Genomic DNA, 5,000 nt, shown 5'->3' with positions numbered 1-5,000 from the left:
CTTCTAACGGGCGCACATACAATATGTAAGCACCAGCATGGAACAACATCCAGTGCATCTTCTCCGCCACATTACACAATCCACACTATCACAACCAGACCAGGAGGTCCATGCGGAAAATACAATATCCCAGCCTTTCGACATCCACCATTGCGCAGACCAGGCACCAACACCCACACATGTCCTATACAACGGTGCACCCAACATCACAATAGTACCTCCTGTCACAGCGCACAAACAATGACATGAGTCAAAGACACAGGTCTCACACAAGCATAGAATTGGAGCGCCGCCTCTAATAAGCCAAAGGTGCATCCTGACGTGACAAATCTGATCATGTCACAAGCATTCACTTACTATAATCACTATCAAGGAACCTGCCGCCCCCGCCCCCCCCCCCTACACCTTTCCTTACAACAACGTGTAACCTAACCTAACCTAACCTATGTTGTACCTTAACCTAACCTATGTTGTACCTTAACCTAACCTATGTTGTACCTTAACCTAACCTATGTTGTACCTTAACCTAACCTATGTTGTACCTTAACCTAACCTATGTTGTACCTTAACCTAACCTATGTTGTACCTTAACCTAACCTATGTTGTACCTTAACCTAACCTATGTTGTACCTTAACCTAACCTATGTTGTACCTTAACCTAACCTATGTTGTACCTTAACCTAACCCATGTTGTACCTTAACCTAACCCATGTTGTACCTTAACCTAACCCATGTTGTACCTTAACCTAACCCATGTTGTACCTTAACCTAACCCATGTTGTACCTTAACCTAACCCATGTTGTACCTTAACCTAACCCATGTTGTACCTTAACCTAACCCATGTTGTACCTTAACCTAACCCATGTTGTACCTTAACCTAACCCATGTTGTGCCTTAACCTAACCCATGTTGTGCCTTAACCTAACCCATGTTGTGCCTTAACCTAACCCATGTTGTGCCTTAACCTAACCCATGTTGTGCCCTAACCTAACCCATGTTGTGCCCTAACCTAACCCATGTTGTGCCCTAACCTAACCCATGTTGTGCCCTAACCTAACCCATGTTGTCCCCTAACCTAACCCATGTTGTCCCCTAACCTAACCCATGTTGTCCCCTAACCTAACCCATGTTGTGCCCTAACGTAACCCATGTTGTGCCTTAACGTAACCCATGTTGTGCCTTAACGTAACCCATGTTGTGCCTTAACGTAACCCACGTTGTCCGCTAACGTAACCCACGTTGTCCGCTAACGTAACCCACGTTGTCGCCTAAACCTGCTCTGTAATTGTTATACGACTCGTTCAATTAGTGTAGTGTTGCCCACCCGCAACCCTCGCAATATAGTTCGCTACTCGCACTGCCCGCTCCCCTGTGTATCGCTTCATGTTAAACACCTTGCAAGTCTTGCTGACTTTCCACATGCTCCTGCTGTACACTGTAATGTGGATGGCAGCAGGACGTACATGCCGCCCCCCCCCCCCCCACCCCTCCCCACGTCCCCACGTCCCCACCTTGCCCCCTGCCTTCGCAAGCTGGTTGGTGACAAGTTTGCATGTTCAATGCCCTTCGCATGCGACGTACGCAGGCTACGTTGTGGTGCGGCCTGTGTCAACTGTCCGCTGATGTCGTACGCGTGAACCACAATCTGTACTGCACATTCGTCCTTATGTACTGAATGATACATCGTGGCACATGTGTGACCGTACAACGACTGCGCCCAAAAACGGCGGACCATACAGTGCAAATATTGTGCACGCAGCTACGTGTCGTCTCCCTATGAGAGCTGGATTGCAGTGTGGTACGCCATAGAGACGTGTGGGAGGAACGGACGCCGTGGATGGCGATCAGCATGAGCTGTGTGTTGATGTATTCGGACCTAGTCGTCTCTCCTCAAACACCGTGATAGCATGGTGCACCGCGTTCCATATCTGCGACATGCTACAGAGGCCGGTTGACAGTCGTTCGAGCAATGGACATCGCATACGTACGGGGGCCACCTTCCACGTATTGTCTAGGCGTGCACATTTTGTTGCGTGTATGTGGGCAGACGTAGTGTGGCGTGACACCTGACACAGGCATGCAATAATCGTTGAAGTTGCTAATGGCGATGGACGCCTACGTTTTCTGGTGAAGTTACGCAAATGAAGAAATGGTAACCCGTTGTGGTGCGGTTGTTCTCGCTAGGGGTGAATCGGTGATGGCGACGATAGGTTGAGGTACTAACCGGTTGTTCCAGCGATACCCACCATGCCGATGAAACTGAACGGCATCTGGGTGTGAAGCGATACGCGGTGGTGGCTGGGTGGGACCGTCCCCGGCCGGTGAGGGGGCGCCTCCCGGCGTGCTGGCCGCGCGGTGCGTGGGCGCACGCGCTACAGCCGGCTGGTGGGGGGCGGCCAGTGGCAGGCGCGCCGGCCGACGGACGCGGCAGGCGTCGCAGCTGCGCGCCGGCGCACCCTGCGCGCGGCGCCGTGCGGCCAAAGTAGGTCCTCGCGGGCCCGGTGCGAAGCGCGGTGGACATCTTCAGTGTGCTGGTCCGATTGAGGACTGTGTGCGTTGAGGATGCGCCGCCGCCCGGCGCTCGGCGCCGCGACGCCGTCTGCTGCTCGGTCGCCCCAGCGGTTCTCGCTGGTGGTTTGTATCGCAGCTGTGCGGATGTGTTGGCGCGTGCGCTGTGCTGGGAGAGTTCGCTTCGGCACCCAAGTGGGGCTTTTGTCCTTCTGTGGCGCTGGCGTTGGAGCTGCCGGTCACCGTAGGTGGCGCGTGTTGTCTCCCGCCGGCAATGCCACGACAGCACGCTCCCGGGCCTCTGTCGGCAGCGGCAAGCTCAGTTGGGAGCACGGGTGGTCGCACCGAAAGCGTCTACTCGCCTAACTCCGGGCGATTGCGCCTCTCTCGAACCCGACCAAGTACTTGGGACGGCGCTGCGCGCCGCCGGGACCTGAGAGGGTTTCGAGGTGTATTGTGCAGGGGAGCTCAGCCTCCTCCTGTTTGCAGAATGATTGAGCGGACGCTTGCGTGTTCGCGCGGGCCCCCGGGACACACTCCCGGGCGGCCGGCTGCTCAGCTCTAGTTGGCGCAGCTCCCTGGTTGATCCTGCCAGTAGTCATATGCTTGTCTCAAAGATTAAGCCATGCATGTCTCAGTACAAGCCGCATTAAGGTGAAACCGCGAATGGCTCATTAAATCAGTTATGGTTCCTTAGATCGTACCCACGTTACTTGGATAACTGTGGTAATTCTAGAGCTAATACATGCAAACAGAGTCCCGACCAGAGATGGAAGGGACGCTTTTATTAGATCAAAACCAATCGGTCGGCTCGTCCGGTCCGTTTGCCTTGGTGACTCTGAATAACTTTGGGCTGATCGCACGGTCCTCGTACCGGCGACGCATCTTTCAAATGTCTGCCTTATCAACTGTCGATGGTAGGTTCTGCGCCTACCATGGTTGTAACGGGTAACGGGGAATCAGGGTTCGATTCCGGAGAGGGAGCCTGAGAAACGGCTACCACATCCAAGGAAGGCAGCAGGCGCGCAAATTACCCACTCCCGGCACGGGGAGGTAGTGACGAAAAATAACGATACGGGACTCATCCGAGGCCCCGTAATCGGAATGAGTACACTTTAAATCCTTTAACGAGTATCTATTGGAGGGCAAGTCTGGTGCCAGCAGCCGCGGTAATTCCAGCTCCAATAGCGTATATTAAAGTTGTTGCGGTTAAAAAGCTCGTAGTTGGATTTGTGTCCCACGCTGTTGGTTCACCGCCCGTCGGTGTTTAACTGGCATGTATCGTGGGACGTCCTGCCGGTGGGGCGAGCCGAAGGCGTGCGACCGCCTCGTGCGTGCTCGTGCGTCCCGAGGCGGACCCCGTTGAAATCCTACCAGGGTGCTCTTTATTGAGTGTCTCGGTGGGCCGGCACGTTTACTTTGAACAAATTAGAGTGCTTAAAGCAGGCAAGCCCGCCTGAATACTGTGTGCATGGAATAATGGAATAGGACCTCGGTTCTATTTTGTTGGTTTTCGGAACCCGAGGTAATGATTAATAGGGACAGGCGGGGGCATTCGTATTGCGACGTTAGAGGTGAAATTCTTGGATCGTCGCAAGACGAACAGAAGCGAAAGCATTTGCCAAGTATGTTTTCATTAATCAAGAACGAAAGTTAGAGGTTCGAAGGCGATCAGATACCGCCCTAGTTCTAACCATAAACGATGCCAGCCAGCGATCCGCCGCAGTTCCTCCGATGACTCGGCGGGCAGCCTCCGGGAAACCAAAGCTTTTGGGTTCCGGGGGAAGTATGGTTGCAAAGCTGAAACTTAAAGGAATTGACGGAAGGGCACCACCAGGAGTGGAGCCTGCGGCTTAATTTGACTCAACACGGGAAACCTCACCAGGCCCGGACACCGGAAGGATTGACAGATTGATAGCTCTTTCTTGATTCGGTGGGTGGTGGTGCATGGCCGTTCTTAGTTGGTGGAGCGATTTGTCTGGTTAATTCCGATAACGAACGAGACTCTAGCCTGCTAACTAGTCGCGTGACATCCTTCGTGCTGTCAGCGATTACTTTTCTTCTTAGAGGGACAGGCGGCTTCTAGCCGCACGAGATTGAGCAATAACAGGTCTGTGATGCCCTTAGATGTTCTGGGCCGCACGCGCGCTACACTGAAGGAATCAGCGTGTCTTCCTAGGCCGAAAGGTCGGGGTAACCCGCTGAACCTCCTTCGTGCTAGGGATTGGGGCTTGCAATTGTTCCCCATGAACGAGGAATTCCCAGTAAGCGCGAGTCATAAGCTCGCGTTGATTACGTCCCTGCCCTTTGTACACACCGCCCGTCGCTACTACCGATTGAATGATTTAGTGAGGTCTTCGGACTGGTACGCGGCATTGACTCTGTCGTTGCCGATGCTACCGGAAAGATGACCAAACTTGATCATTTAGAGGAAGTAAAAGTCGTAACAAGGTTTCCGTAGGTGAACCTGCGGAAGGATCATTACCGACTA

At 53.4% G+C, this 5,000-nt stretch overlaps 1 non-coding gene across 1 annotated transcript; it reads left to right on the top strand.

Annotated features, from left to right (window-relative positions):
- The first annotated feature begins 3,084 nt into the window (after positions 1–3,084).
- LOC124741676 lies at positions 3,085–4,993 on the top strand. The gene has a single exon (XR_007010017.1). It is a non-coding gene; the product is annotated as a small subunit ribosomal RNA (ribosomal RNA).
- The last annotated feature ends 7 nt before the right edge of the window (positions 4,994–5,000 follow it).

Source organism: Schistocerca piceifrons, unplaced genomic scaffold (assembly GCF_021461385.2).
Source record: "Schistocerca piceifrons isolate TAMUIC-IGC-003096 unplaced genomic scaffold, iqSchPice1.1 HiC_scaffold_1977, whole genome shotgun sequence".
Taxonomy (NCBI): Eukaryota; Metazoa; Arthropoda; class Insecta; order Orthoptera; family Acrididae; genus Schistocerca; species Schistocerca piceifrons.
Note: the sequence above shows the minus strand (reverse complement) of the source record. Positions and strands in the feature narration are given on the sequence as shown.